We start from the raw sequence: 16568 nt of genomic DNA, 5'->3' as shown, positions 1-16568 counted from the left end.
TTTTAAAAGAATATTTATTCACAATAGTTTTTCCTTTAATTTTTGCCTTTTTTTTTTTTTTTTTTTTGTAAAAAAGGTAATTTTCTCAGTATGGAGCTTTTTCTGTTTTCTTTGTCCTTTGGGAGACAAAATAATTGGCAAGACTTGGCAGAATTAGTGATATTCTTGAGCTCGTAATTGTCTAATGTCTTAGTCTTCTAGATGGAAAGTCAATACATTATGATGTCCCCCAAGCCAAATTAATATAATGTTAAATATGGTGGTTTGAAGTGGTTTGAAATGCCTGTTTGAAATCCTTTAAATCCTACATCTAGTGATTCAGAAGCTAGTAGGAGAGGGCAGTTGGGTGCTCTGCCTCCTTAGATAAATCTGTCTCTTCTGGCTGTTTTCTGTTTTCACTCTGTCAGACCTTGTGGCAAAAATTTCTGCTGTGACTGATTTTCCTTCAGTGGCTCAGAGCTTTTCCAAGAATTCTGAAGGAGACAATAAAACACCATGTATTGATGAACAGGCCACATTTAATATATCTTTTAAAAATTTCTTTCATGAGATCAACTTCTTTCAAAAGTAGTGCTCAGTACAGAATGGGGTATTGGGCCAGGCAGTTCAGGCATTACTTTATTACCATAACAATGCTCTGCACTAATGTACACTCCATGATAGTGTCCATGTTACCCACTGTACAACCATTTTACACAATGGAGTTTACACCCTTGAGCAAAACTTTGAACTGGACTGAAATGTACTGTAAATAAAATACTGTTACACATTTTTAAAATTTAAAATACGAAGTGCAGCATAGCAGGGGACTTTCAAAAGTAATTAGCACTATTGCAACCCTCTTTGAAATCAAGAAATCTGTTTTCCTACGGGTCTGTGTCATTCCCAGTTTAGAAGAAAAATTCATAGACTTTTGTTAAGTGCAGAAAATGAAGCCCATGTTGTTCTTTATATAATTTTCTTACTGCCATCAGAAAGAACAGGTTTCTTACAGGCTTGTGGACCATCTGTTATATGCCAAATGCACTAAGGGCTAAAAAATCCCTGTCTTTTCTTGGCCTCTGTGGTGCTTTCCCTGTAGCTACCAGGCACTATTTTGTTTTAGGTAATATACTATAATATCTTGCAGTAATCAGAACAATTAATTTCCTCAGAAATCATGGCCACCCTCCCAAAGAAAAGACTTTTGACACACCATAATGGGTGTTATATATAGTTGGTGTCAAGAGTTTCTGATAATGAGCCACACTTTTGAGGAGTCATAATCAATCATTCTTCATTTAGAAAGTCAGATCCATCAGCCTGACATCAAAATGTCATAACCCATTGATCTCACATTGCAATCAAGGATTCTTGACTCTTATTAATGGCATTCGGTTACGCCAGTTACATCAGCAATCATTTTATCATTTATGATAATTTTATCATTTTAGTGGTATAATTTAAAACACTCAAGTTAGTGGCTAAATCCATTCATCCTTTTCTTAATCCCTATTAATAGTTAATATTAATTCTAACACAGCTGTTTTAAAACTTCAAACAATTTTAAATCTAATATGATCTGTGTATGAAAATAAATAAGAAAAAACACCTGTGAGTCAGAAAGATCTGAGCGGATTGGATTCCCTTCTGGGGGTCATTCTACCTCTGCTCTCATGGTTGATGATGTCAACACAATCTTTTAAAGAAGTTACTTCCTGTTATCTCACTGCTGCCCATCTGTTATTCCTGTATCTCCCGATGACATGTCACCAGTGGTAGTGACAATTTCTTATCCACTGCTGTCAGAAAAAGAATAGCTTAGGAGCTTGGAAACAAATTTCAAACTAAAAGTTGCTTTGAAGTTTGATCTGCTATTCAGTGAAGCACAGTGTAGAAGAAACAGTAAACATGTCAAGATAAAGGGAGGAAAAAAGGGAGTGAGAGCAGTGGAGCAGGATGGAGATGAGCTGTATTTGCATACATTTCCAATGTGCCTTTCAGGCACAGATACTTAAGAGATGCACAGCCCTGTTGCCCTGTGGGATTTTAATCTGTGGTTTAGGATTAGGGAACATACATTGTCTCACTGAAGTAGCTGTTGAACACAGTGTCTAATTTTTTTATTAGTGGGACATTTTCTGTGATACAGGATTTTATGGCAATACTCTTCCAATACCTAGGGCAGTCAGGACTGCTCTCTTAATGTTAAAAGGATATGTTCCCATTTTAAATTTTACCAGTTTAAAATTTACAAATCTTAAATTACAGTATGACTCTGAGAAAAAAATGATAACAGCAGAACACTGTATAGCAACCTCTGACTTTTTTTTCAAACACATTATTTTTAATAAAAACAAACAACCCTATGGGAAGTTTCATGCTTGATAAGCAGTACTTTGTAGTAGGAAGGTATCCAAATGGAAATTTTTACCTGGTCTAATAATTGCAAATTAACTGGGATCAGGTTTGCCAAGTCCTAGGAGTCTGCTATTGCCAGCCAGCTCCCTGCAAGACTCTCCCTCACAGCAACAAGTTTGTGGAATCAAGCCCTTTGTTTGGATCAGTGCTCATCCCTTCAGGCAGAGCTAATTGGCTAATTCAATCACACTGGCTATTTAATTAATAAGGAAGCCCAAAATTCCACATGAGATGAAAGGATGAATAGGCCAGGAATGACCCTTGATAATAATAAAAGATAATTACAACCAAGAATTGCATTATTCAGACTTTGTTATTGACATGATAAGCACTGCCATATGCCATGCAAGCTGTGATGGGCACCCTACTGATTATAGGTATAGCAGAGCTCCCTGGTGTAACTGTGTTTCAATGCAAATGTGACTTCAGGTGAAGAACTGAACACTTTGCATGAAGCCAGAAAAAAGAAAACTTCCCAGCAGTGATGACAGGAAAGCAGCCTGGCCATTTTGTTGCCTCTGTTCAGGTAGAGTAGTAGTACTTGTGAGACCACACATTCACTTTTCTGTTTAGAAAAACCAGGGATGTGAATTACCAGGTCCAGACTGAGGGCATCAAGGTGCTGCATGGGAAAAAAATATGCAAAATTATTATGTTTATTAGGAAAACAATTAGGTGCTTTATGAAAAAAAAAATGACAGGGTTTTTCTTGAAGGATCTCCTGGGAAAGGGATGGGGAACTACACTGATTTTAAAAGCAGATTTCCAAAATGTAAAAACAGAAGTTTCTGCAAGAATGACAAATTTCCACAGAAATGTTGATTCCATTTTATTTACACAGTGCAAAGAAGTGTCTGCTGATCCCAGTGAAACAATATGCAGGGGGTGCCCAATGGACACAGGGCATGAAGAAAGACTAGATTACCTGCAACACCACTTCCCTTCCAAACCATTTGTGCTAGTTCTGAAAGACAATCAAGTTCTTGGGAACTAGAATTAGAAAATGGAGAGACAGATTTAATTTCTGGCTCCTCCTTTCACTCCTTGTGGTCCTGGGGCATGCAGTGTGTCTCAGTGGGTCCAGGTCTTTCTCCTTTGATTTGTTTTATCTCTTCAGACTACATTCCTAAAGTAGGGACCCTGTCTTCATCTGAGTGTACACAAAAATTCCCAAATCTCGTTAGGGTTTGTAGTCAAAATTAAAAGTTTTATAAAATCTTGCCCAATTCCTAGAGAGTTCCCAAGTTTATTGCTCATTAAAAGTCTGAATCTGAGAGGCAAAGGTATTTGATTTGTAATGAATGTAACCCTTCAGTAAGATCACAGCTGTAGCGTTACAGAATCAGTCATGTAAAGAATAGTCCCTGGAAGAAAACCTGCCTTCTCTTTTTTCTCTTTAACCTCAATAGAGCAGTTCTTTTGTTAATTACAGTTACTGCACACTGTGATATTGAAGTGCTCTGTTCTCAAACATATTCTTATTTATTTTAGTCCTTTTTTTCCCAGGTAATGAAATGTCAGAACCCTACTTTTTCTGGTTTTGTAGTATGTTGATCAAAGTGACCTTTGCTTTGCGGCAGACACAAATCAATATAGCGCTCTGCGGTATTTGACAGATAAAGGTGCAACATATAATAAATGGCAATCACTGACGAGGAGAGCAAGAAAATACCTGCCAACTTCAGTTCATACCGGCAATTTTCAGACAATGCCACATGTTATGTTCAAAGTAAAATTCATTCGTCCATCTAATAACAGAGATGGGGGATATTAAAGGACTCAGTTTTGTTAAAGAAATGTTTCAACTCACAGTAATAATTCAGAGTCCAGTCCAGGTCTACAGTGGTTGGTTGCAAGTAAAGTTATTACATTTTGAAGACAGGTTAGAAGAGCAATTTTCCTTGCCATAAAGGAAAGGACACACACACACACACACACACACACAGAGGTTTTACCCAAGAAATGAAATAGTAATTATATACACCCATACAAACACAGTCTCTTATTCTTTGTCACACACACAAATTGTCTTAATTTCCTAAAGCTGCTCTCCAGTGCAGTGTTTTGCAGCTGAGGGTTTGATTTTCTCATATTTTTCCAAAGCTGCTGATAAGTTATATACAAATGGAACCAATTCCTATTTAAATGCTTAATTGCAAGTAGTATCTGCAAAGTAAGTATCTGCCGGAAATTTGAAGTCAAGTGGCAGCTTCAGCCCACTGTAAATGAAATTTGTGTGTGTTAGGGTAAATTTCTCTTTCAGTATGGCTTGTCTTATTCTCAGTAACACAAATAGCTTATTGTAAGTCTGGCCCAAACAGAAAGCAATGCTGGATTTTACCCACTGGGATGAGTTGTGCTCGACTGCATCAGCTCTTGCACAGCAGACACACAGGCAGAGCAGCCCCCAGAGGGAAGCTGAACAGTGTGAACTAAAGCATTTCCCATCAGGAGAGAGCAATTGTGGGACTGAGACTTGCCTGTAGCCTCTGTAAGAGGAGCAGCAGAGACCAAGGCATCCTGTCCATGGGTTGGTGTTCTAAGTGCTTCATATGAAGGGTCTCATCCTGACAGATGACCTCTAGTTATATTTCTTATTTCCTATGACATAAGTGTCTGTCCGTGGAACTGCTGGCAGGACCTTTTTAGTGAAGATGCTGTGCTTTGTTTGGGAACCTAGAAAGCATCTGTATTTTTTTCTTCTCATAGGAAACTACTTTGACTTAAAGACTCTTTCATATATCTGTTGTTCACAAAGTATGTAAGCTTATGACTTGCATTTGAGTACTTATTTTCACAACTACTTTTTATGAAGCTGTTTGGACACTTAAGGCAAAAAAAGGCCAGTTCACAACATACTTGTGGCTGTTCAGAGTTATTTGATGTGATTCAATGAAGACATATCTAACTTATGAAAGCAAAATGTACAGGCAAGTGCAGTGTGTACCTACTAGTACATGGTACCTTGCATGTTCAAAATCTAAGACTGATCAACTATATTAACTTTTCATTAATATTGTCAGGATATGACCATTTATTAGTACTGTTCAGGGCTAATGGTCAAATTCAGTGTTGAAGCTTATGGCTGAGCCTGAAATACAAAACCAGCTGATGCTCCAAAAGCAGGACAGTCTGCAGTAAGAGAATGCTTCACCCACTGCAGACACAGCATCACTTCAGTGTGCTGACCAGAACACAGCATTTTGTATTGACCTGCAACATGGAAAGGCTAGCTCTAGGGAATGAGTAAAGCACCTCAAAAAATGGTAGGAATCTTTTTGATCTGGTCCGGATTCTTTTTAATTTAGTGAACTTTTCATCACTTATCATGCTCTTTTTCAATAGAAATATTGTATTACATTACTTATACTTGTCTTTTCTTCTGTGATAATATGATATAAAAGAGAATTTATCTCTCTCTCTCTCTCTCATGAATTCTATGTCATTTTTATGCTATTTCCTCACCCTTACTTTAGGAAAATTGAGTTTGTTGTTTTTCTTTGACAAAATATTGAACAGGGAGCAGATGTTTTTTGTCATTTGTCTGCAATAATGCCAAACATTTTCCTAAGCTGATGAATGCATGATTAACCTTAAACTGATCCTACTTCTGTGTATAATTTTTCCTATATCCTGTTGTATTAAACTGTACCCATCACTACCTGTGAAACATTATGTAACCTAGTTCACGTCAACCCATTCTGAATTTCTCAAGCTTGTGCAAAACAATTATTTCTATCATCACTGTACATTTTGCCACACAATATATTTAGTGAAATCAGTCTCTTAGTAGAGGTCTGCAAAGAGCTATTAATAGCTGTTCCTGTCTCTAGCTTGGGAAACATTATATAGTGAGGCAAAACTTTTTCCTCATAGAACACCCTTGTTATTTCAAATGACAATTCCATACTAAGTGATCACAGTCTGGCATGTTGTCAGGTAATTCACAGTTATGGAAACACCATATTCATTTCCACTAAAGTTTCAGGCAGTTGTTCTGCTACTATAAAGTGTGGGTTTAGGAGAGGAGAGAGTCTCTAAACATCATAACCTTACTGAGGGGATTGTTACCCCAACTGGCAAATGCTCAACTGTGAGCAACAGATTTATTACCTGACATAATTAATGGCCTAGATAGTGACATTTCCCATATTATAGACAATCATGAATTATGAGCCCAGCTGCTAGCCTTCTCATTCACTGAAATCGGTTGATAAATATGTTTATTCGAGGTCAGCTTGGCCTCATCCATTAGAAATATTGTTTTTCTAAACATTACATTGATTTAATTTAACTCTAATCAATTTAAAATGGTTCTGACAATTAACAAAAGCTTCAAATATGACCTTAAAGTAATAGGATTCATTAGCTATGTTTAGGATTAAACTTATCCTAATAGGGCTATTTTTCTTCTGAGGGCATGTAGTAGGCCGACTGGTGGTCAGTCAAAATGAAATCAATTATTATAAATTATACAGTTTGGCTTGATTATGTCGTGCCCGCTAATTTGTATAAATAAAGACCTCAAACAATAGAAGCCATTTATTAATAACTATCTGTACCCCAACCTGTATCACACTTTATGTTACAGCTGCAGAATCATCTGTTACCCATGAAGTATTATATTCTCTACGGCTAGGCATATATGCTAATTAAACCCATAATTAATTGTAACAGTTATAGTTAAAGTCAAAACGCTGACAGCCTTTTTGGCCTATTATTCATGGTAATCAACGGATTCAAAAGGCAACGTAATCAACAATTCCTGCACTAGCCAGGGGATCATAATACAATGGCAGCACCAGTGACAGCTGGCACCCACAGGTCTTTGGGTACAATAGGAAATATAAACCTCTAGAACTGAAATGCTTCAGTATGAACAGTGCCTATTGTTTTTCTGAGGCAAAATACAAGCCTAAGTCATACTTAAGAACTGAATCCCTAATGCAATGGGTAACAGAAGCACACAAGAGCCATCCATGCTCCGGAGAGCCCGCCCGGCCTTCCTGGGGTGCGGCAGCAGTCGAGGCTCAGCATCGTCCTTCAGTGTCTTCTGGCTGTAACCCCTCACCAGCCCCTTCCCCACCCACGTGGGGATGGCTCAGATTAGGGATGAGAATTCTGGAGAGTGTTCTTGAATATCAAGAACAGATTTTATTTGCTCTGTTCTCATTGAACATGTGTCTGTTGGATGGTGGGCCGTGCTCAAAAGGTGTGTGCCGTCCCTCGGTGCGTTATCTACAGAAAGAGAGAACATTGGCCCCTGCAGGGGACCTCACATCTCTTACATACATCTGTCTGTATATCAGCCTTTGAATCTGTGGGAAATGCATTTTATTTATTCCCAGACACAGTGGTGGATTCCCTACCCACAGTAGCCCTGAGAGGACAAGGTGAAAGGGACAATCTATAGTCAGCAGAGAGCCACAAATACTCTTTTAAGACTGCTCTGAAGCAAGTGGCCTGTGTGGGCACAAATTAGGGTGTCTCCAGAGTGTCCTGAGCTCTTCAGCAGGCTGCCAACAGTGGCAATAAAGGTCAAACAAGTGGCCACTTTTAGCAACCACACTTTGCAGCCCAGATAAGATGCAATGCCATCTGAACCTGTTGCATCCACAAGGTACATGTCTCTGCGTGGGTCTCTCCTTGCTTTCCTCCTCAATTTAAAGACAATCTAGTTATCCATCATTGCATGGGACCTCAGATCACAATCTTTCTGAGGCATGTTCATGGCCCATAACACCACTAAGCCAGCAAGTTTATACGTACACAGCTTCAGATGTGCTGCTGCTCAAACAAGGTTAGCCATAGTCTCATTACTAAGATTTACACTGTCACTTACAGAGATGCCCATCCAATCCTATAACATGAAAATTTATGGGCATCACAGAGAATTTTTTATTGTTAGAGCTCATATACAATGTGTGCCCTTAGTGACACATTTTTAAATAAAATATATTATACTAGTGATTTCTAATGCTTAAAATAAAATAAAATAATAATCAACTTTTAGCTACAGTTTCTGCCTGGTTATTGAGCTGAACTTAATGACTGGCTGAAAAGTATTTGTCAACACAACAGCTGGAGAGCAACACTTTCTTGTGGCTTTATGTCACAGCATATGCCAGCCACTCAGAACATGTGATAATTCAACTGGAGCTGGTACTACAATAGCAGATGGGTTGAAGCATTGTTATTCTCACTCTAGCTCCCAGCCCTTGAGGGATCACTAAATAAAATCAAAGCAGATGGACCATTACAAGCTCATTTGTGTTCACTACAAGCACCTCAACCTCCAGTTGTGATATACTGCACCTTTGTATAAAATGACATGTATGGTAACATGGCCTAATGAAAATAGCATCAGACTTGGCAAGTGAGGAATGAGGCTGGGAAATATGCACAGATCTATTTATCACTGAGTTCTTACCTTGCAGAAAGGGTTCATTTCCCTCCCCCCAATGTTTATCATTGTATTTCTCTCCATGTTTATAATTTAATTTCCTCACACTCGTCATAAGAACTAAGAGGTGGTTGTTGGTTCTGATTGTAGGAGCTTAGCAGGATTCCTGGCCTCTGCAAAGACAGGATGAATGCTACTAATCAAAGGAATGCAAAACTCATCCCTACACACTGTTGATAAATATGTTACTCCAGGTGGCCCACATGTGTCAAGGCTTTGACCACCCACGGACACCAATATCTGCAGGGATCAGGACTCCCTCTATGTTTCTCTTCCACAGCTCTGCATTTTTGAGCTTATGGGGGACTTGGTACAGAAAATTAACTGCTCCACTAAATTCCAAAATTTTTATCTGTGAGGTCAGTCAGCATCTCTGACCAAACTATGGGTGTCCCAGGGCATGGGAGGCAATTGCTTCTAAAGGAGGAAGGATATTAAAACTGTCAGTTTCTGGAGGGGGGTCCTTTGGGGTCTGCTGGCAAAGTTACAGTTTGCACTGAAAAATTGTTCATGCCTTCCTCAGCAGCCCAACATAAAGCTGAAGGCACATCTAATGCCCACTTTAAAAACATCTTCTGAGCACCTTGTACAGCAAAGCACCAATAATGTCACCTGAAGGCTTTTGTCCTACAGTTCCCACCCTTGCTATCGTGCTCCAGGGAGCTATGGCAAGATGAAGTATGGCAGGCAAGCTCTTGCTTCAACTGTGCATTCATTGCTAAATAGCATATACAGTGAACTTATTAAAAGCTTTGAGAGTTCTGCTTTCTCCAGTATAAACAGAAAGAGTGAGAGTAGATAGTGTTGGGGGAGAGTTAGATGCTTTTTTTTTGCCTGCATGAAAGACCCTTATTTTTACCTTCAGTAAAAGCTTCATAGGTCACCCGACTGCCACAGGTCCCCTCATGTTGCTTGCTGGGGGGTGTAAAGAGGCAGGTAGGTGCAGCAGTGTAAAGCCAAAGAAATCATTTCATTAGGGTTGATAAATACAGTTGAACTTCTGCGACTGCAGTATGCAAGTTGAAAAACTTGTCCAGCTTCTTCTGTGAAACAGCCTCCTGCCGAGTGTCTGAACTGTATAAAAATGATAAATGGATCAGCTAATATTTCTCACCTTACCCAGAAACTGCAGGGCAGCTGGACAGTCTCAAGGGCAGTGCTTCCAGGGAGCACACTGTGTGGAGCTCCTGGACATGGCTGGGCTTGTTTGCTCTCCCTGAGCACTTTCTGTTTAGTGTTGAGTGCAGCAACTCATCCTCAGCTGTGAATTGGTGAAACTCCGTCAGAAGCATGTGCAGGTCAGGTCAGACATCAGCACTGCCTCTTATCTGCTGGCCAGCTTTCCTATCAGCCAAACTAATTTGCTAAGATAATTCTGTTTCCTGCCATCTATTACAATAAATCAACCACAGTAGCTTCATTGAGTTCTCTGCCAACTGCTGCCCTTGAAATTCTCAAACAGAATGGGGGGTGGGAGGGAAATCTGTACTCTTCTAAATATAAGAAAGTTTCAGATAAAAACTTGATATTCTGGGCAATGCTGTGTCTCCTCAGCCCCACGTTAATGGTGTGCCAGAGTCAGCTCAGACTTGGGCAAAACCAAATGTATCAATCATTCCTTTAAAAACAAACTTTTTGAATAATGATATCTCAGGAGGTAAAGCTTATATGTGGGTAAGCACACACATGGAGAGGTGTGTGTTATAAAAGGTGTTACAATGAAATGATAACTCTCTGACAATTAATTTTGAATAGGAAAAAAATATTGAGGATAGATGGAAATTGAGGAAATATGAAGCATTCTCAAGCATACCTACTACAGGAGGAACAATTTAGGAGCAAAAAGGTATTAAGATCATTCTGCTTTTTCCTTATAGCAGTATCAACTACTGAGAGCACCAGTGATATTACAATTCACAGTCATTTTTAAAACTAGAAGATACACTAGTTTATACCCTTCTTCTATAATTCTGCTCAGATTAGATATTTAATAAGGCTGATTTCTTTTTAAAGGAGCTTCTATCCTCCATGAAATTTCAGAATTTTTGAATTATCCTGCAGATCATCACTGGTTTTGTAATAGCTCTGCTGGTTAAAACTCAGCTGTGTTGTACCAGTTCGGTTACTGAAGGGAGCCAACTCCTCAGCAACATGGTTGGGTTCATTCAGTCAGTCATTTGGCAGAAGGATGTTTAAAAATAATTGCATATCCCTCTCTGTCTTTAAATATTCAGAGGAAAAGTCACAGAAGAACCGATAATGTAACAATAATAATGAGGCTGAAGAACAGTATTATAGTGTGAACTCATATATCCCTTGGTTTCATTTACATGTTTAGCAGCTGCTTGTTTCTCGATCATAGAAAGATCATTACCTGACTTGTAAGAAGAGAGGGGAAGTCTGTTCACCTTTGGGCAACTAGCTCTGCATTTATTAATAGTTGTTGCCCATCTCATTATACATTTAATTGCTGCATTATAATTTATTTATTCACTGATTTATTGTAATAGATGAGTAGAAACAAAATTACCTTTGCAAATTACTTTGATAGGTGGGAAATTTGCATGGTTAAAAAAACCCAAACATGCAGTGTGGAATGTGAGATGCTACCTACATCTTCACACATGAGTGCTAGCATAGACAAACTGGTCTCATCAGAAAATGAAGGTAAATCCAGCCACTGTTTAAAAAGAAATTGCTATGTAACATATATATAATAATCCTTATATTCCCAGATGTCTCTTTGCTTCATGGAACAGGGAATCAGCTGAAAAATGAAGTGGATGGAAAGAGGAGATTCCTAAAAAATTAGAAACCTAAAGGCAGGTAGTTTGCAGGGCACGTGGTGAAGCCAGGGCTGCCTTGCTGTCAATGCAGGTACAGGCTGTCACTATGTGGGTGGGCAGGGGGTTCAGTCCCACAGACCCCGCCCCACCCCAGTCTCAGCAACCAAATGGGGCCACAGAGAGCCAGACATATCCAGAGATAGAAAACACACGTGGAATTATTTCAGTTTTCAGTTAAATACATGTAGGGAATAGTTAGAAAAACTCCAATTTTTCCCTTCAATTAATTAATTAATAAAATTGATTAGTGACTAACAATAACCACGGTCAAATTTCTGTATACACAGGTCAATCAGCTGCAAAACCTGACTATTAGGGCCACAAAATGCAGTATGTTTTTTGTTGGTCGTGGGCCTCTGCCAGAGGGAGCGGATTGCTGAGGCAGAGCCCTGGGAGAAGCCGGAGGGCTGAGGGAGATGCAGCCACAGCGCCGGGTTCAGCACCCATGCCCGGACCTCTCTCTCCTCATGAAGCGCCTGAAGGGTGTGACTCACGCTGGGCTCTCTTCTGTGACGTTTGGTTTTGCGTGAAAGTTTTTGGTGTGAAAAGTTGCTACTGCCAATCACGCTGTTAACAGTTCTCATCAGCTTCCACTGAGCGCTGCAATTGCCCCAAGATTTCCTCGGCATTTTGCGTCTCCCAGTAGTATCTGCGTTAGTCATTCAAACAGAGGTGCCCTTTGGATCCAGTTTTCCATGATGAGAGTTTTGCCCTGTGCCACCGGGACCATTGCCACGGGCAGTGCAGTGGGATGGGACCAGCCTGCCTGGCTTTGGTGCGCTGTCCATGGGCTTGAGCACGGGGCGATTCCAGCGCTGCTCACGCCCAGCCCAACCGCGCTGCCGTGCGCTTGGGGCGGGCGCGGAACGTACACACCTGTGAAAGCCTCACATGCCCCCAAGTGCCTCAGGCCCGAGGCAGTTTTCAGAGCAGAGCTGCAAAGCCGGGATGACAAAGCTGGAGGGTCGATCCCGCGTCCCGAGCCCGCGAGAGCCGCAGCCGGTGCGGGCACTGCCCTCGTGCGGCCGAACGGGGGAACCGGGATGCGACCGCCGGGATCGGGGACCCGTCACTGGCAGGCTCAGCTTTAGCTTCTACAAAGGCAAAGAACAATCTTATTGCAAGCTCAAAACCTCAGTTTAAAAACCAACCCGACCCTTTACTCTGCGCAAGTGGGTGTTTTTCCTAAAAATATCTTTTGCGACTATTTTTACACGTGTTTAAGTATTTTCAGTGAGATAAAGATTTTAAAAATACTTACATGGACAGAATTCCTTTTACAGACCCCAGTAGGATTTTTTCCATTCTTCTTATTATACTCAGGAAAAAAAAAAAAAGTTACACCTAGAGATACTGGATTTTTTCTATACAGAAAATGTATGTAAACTGGGAGCTGTGGATTCAGCGCTGATGAAGCTACAGCATATAGTCCCAGGAGGATTAGGCTGCTCACTAGGGTTAGCAAAGTGGTGTACTAAGCATTTAAAAATTAAGCAGTTTTTCCCCCAGGAAAACTACAGGTAACTATAGCTGTTTTTCAGTGGTTTTCCCTTACAGCATCAGGTACTAACTGCTAAGATAGAAGTCGTACTGTTAGACCTGATTTGATACAGTACAATTCCAAGTTTCCTAGAAACGCTGAAGAGGGACTAACAGAAAGGTATAAACATAAATCCTTCTCGAAGGATGCAAAACAAGTTAGTTCACCACTGTATTCGTTCTTTTTCATGAAACTCCCAAAACTCCAAGCCCCAAAGAAATGAATAGAGCCATAAGAACAATGTTTTTAATTAATATTAATACAGAAAGAGCACATGGTACATTCCTTTCCAGCAGCAACTCATTCAGCTCTACCATTGGGAAAAAAAAAAAAAGTTAAGGCTAGTTGAGGGCAATCTGATCCAATGATTTGTTTCCCTAATGCCTTCTTGGACACAGCCTTTGTAAGTTTAAGAGACTATTTGTGCACAAAACATGGGATGTTTATTTAGCAAAACATCAAGAACAGATAAAAACATGCTTTGTTACAGTGGTAAAAATACACAAAGCTTTTCAAGCTGCTTTTTACACCAGTTCAGTTCAGAAACCACACTGCTCCAGAGTGCAGCACGGTGTGCCTTGGTGTTGTATGGAACAGGCCATCCTCAGGGAGCCTGGTGAGCACGTTCAGTGAGTCAGTGGAGTATAAAGTGCACGAGAAAAATAAGTGCATTGAAATGAACCATTTATGATCAAGAGGAATTCTTGTTACACATAATACTTGCTGAAAATGGGAATCTCACAGGCTGTTTTAGTACAACACAGTACTACAATTCTCAAGAGCACGGAATTGGTATCACAGATATTAGAAAGACCTTTACTTAACATAGATATCTTTGCATTTTTTTCCTCCAATTATCTCCCCCACCCAAAGACAAGGATTCTGATGTAACTTACAGTGGGTTTGGATGGGTGGGGGTTTGATGGTTTTTGTTTGTTTGTTTTAGTAATGTATAAGGCATCACCTTTAACTAAGACCTTTTCTCCTTACCCTCTACGTTCAAAATAAGCAAGTGTTTAGTGGCACAGTGATTTGTTCTGTCTTGAACCCCGAGTTCTAAAAATGTTTAGTAGAGCAGGTGAGTTGTATAGGGGTGCAGGTTTTCTCCCAGTTATGAAAGATTACGTACTATGAAACTTTACATTTTTACAGGCTGTCAGGAACCATTTTCTCTATGTGTTTTCCTACTCACAGCTTAAGGCCATTGTCAGCAGTACATATGAGCCAAATCACGAAGCAATGACCCGAGCGCTATTAATTTTTGAGGACATTCACTATATAAAAAAAAGAGAACAAGAAGAACTGATTGAGAGGTTTCCAAATGCATTAAACAACATAAATGTTGGGTGCTTAGTCACTGAAATCTTTGGGCATTACATTTACCAGCAGCAAATACTTAAAATGCAGACTTCAAAATAGCTTATTCAATTCAATTCCCCTACAAATACATGCTGAAGGCTAAAAAAAAAAAAGCTTTCTTACCCTTGCATATAAGTATGTAAGTTATTTTACAAGTTTCCTTTCACAGTGAAATCACTTTTCTGTCTGAATACTTGTTCCTGAGAAAGGAAATAAAATTGGGGTTAGTTTCTATAACATTTCACTTACATTGCCAGATCACCTTCAATCCAGTACAGTACATCACACTTTTTAGGTTAAAAGAAGACTGTCAAAACTTTTTTAACATTATAAAAAAAACCTCTCTGTCCTCTTAACTGGTGAGCAATAAACTAACCATATACCATTTGCAAAACTATTTTGCAATAATCTACAGTACAAAATGCAGGCTGCAAAGCACTGCCTGTCTTTCCAAACACAGTATTTGTCACCAAGTGCACAGTAGTGAATGTTCCCTACGTTCTTGGAGGCAAGAAGCCAAACAATTCCTTCACTTCTGATAATAGAGTATATATCCCGAAAAACTGTGATTCTTGGATATTTGCAGTTGTAAAAAAGAGTGGGTATTTTGCTACAAGATTATTCAGCTAGAAAACTTTAACAGGGCTGCCAATTCCATTTCTGTCCTCCGGCCAGAGCAGGTCCAAGGCTGTTCTCAAAGTTCTGGCAGGAAGAGGTAACTCTATTTAATGGGGCTGGGGGTGTGGGAAAGATGACACCAGTGGAAGATATATGAAATTAATGCACCGGGAAAAGTCAAAAATAAATATAGGGTTAGGGAAGAGAAGAATCCAGACATTCAAACTGGTCTCATTGGTACAAAGGTTTGTACTTGTGCCTGCCTTTGCTCCTTGTTCAGAGGGGACACTTGCAGGTTAAGTGACATGGTGGGGCTGGGGGAGGGAAGGGATCAAACATGGGCTCAAATGTTGTAGAGAGTGAGTTGAGTGTTGTATTACTATTGCCTTTTTTAACAAGTCCCCTCAGCCTTTGCTTTGCAAACAGCTCTAAAATCATCACTGGAGGGACATGGAGGCTGTGGCCAACCCTCTTCACTGCACAGTCAAGGGTGGGCTACCCCACCTTCTGCTTGGATGACTTAAGTGGTCTCTAGTTCATGTCAATGAACACAAGCTGCCACAAGCAAGTCAAGGCCTGCTCTCTTTACCTACAAGATGCTTCCAGGGCACCTTTGCCAACACATCCCAGCTGCTGTCCCAGAGCAGGATGGGATGTACCCAAGGAAGTGCCCATGGACAATAACCAATCCATTGACAGATGGTTATAGAACCCATCACCTAAAGCTTCACTGAATTTTTCCAGGAGAGAAAGAGGTCAAGAGCTCAGGGCAGTACTGAAACAAGAGAGTTTTGCCAAGGAGCACAGACTAGATAAATAAGGCAAGGGAATGTGAAAGCCAGGAGACTCATAGAGGCAAAAGCAACAGTGACACTTCTAATAGTTTTGTTGCTCTTGAAAGTGAAAAATTAGAGCACACTTCATGCAATAGCTAATGGAACAGATCAACCTTGCTTTACAGAGATTAGTCCTTCAAGTAGTTTTCAAATCTCTCTCTAGTACTGTTCTGTGGTAGTGTGTCCCAAAGAAAGATTATAGGTTTTCCAAGAAAAACAAAGTAACCACATTTTCGACAATATGGGATCAGTCTCCATTGCCTTTAAAACAGTGGCTTTTTCAAAGTGACTTTTCCTCTGTTATATTTTGTTCTCTCTCCTTCTATAGACTTGATCGCCAAAAGGAAGTTTCCATATAAAACATCTTAAGAGTTGAAAATGTACAGTTCATATATATGCAATTTGTACAACCAGATGGTACTGTATATATATAGTTGCATGTTTGCTAGTCAGTGTAGACAGAAGTAGCTAAAAGGCAACTAGAACAACAGTATTTCATTGCAAAC

The sequence above is a fragment of the Pipra filicauda genome, unplaced genomic scaffold (assembly GCF_003945595.2).
Source record: "Pipra filicauda isolate LSUMZ 115617 unplaced genomic scaffold, ASM394559v2 scaffold46_size3722508_pilon, whole genome shotgun sequence".
In the NCBI taxonomy this organism is placed as follows: Eukaryota; Metazoa; Chordata; class Aves; order Passeriformes; family Pipridae; genus Pipra; species Pipra filicauda.
This window is presented reverse-complemented; position numbering follows the sequence as displayed.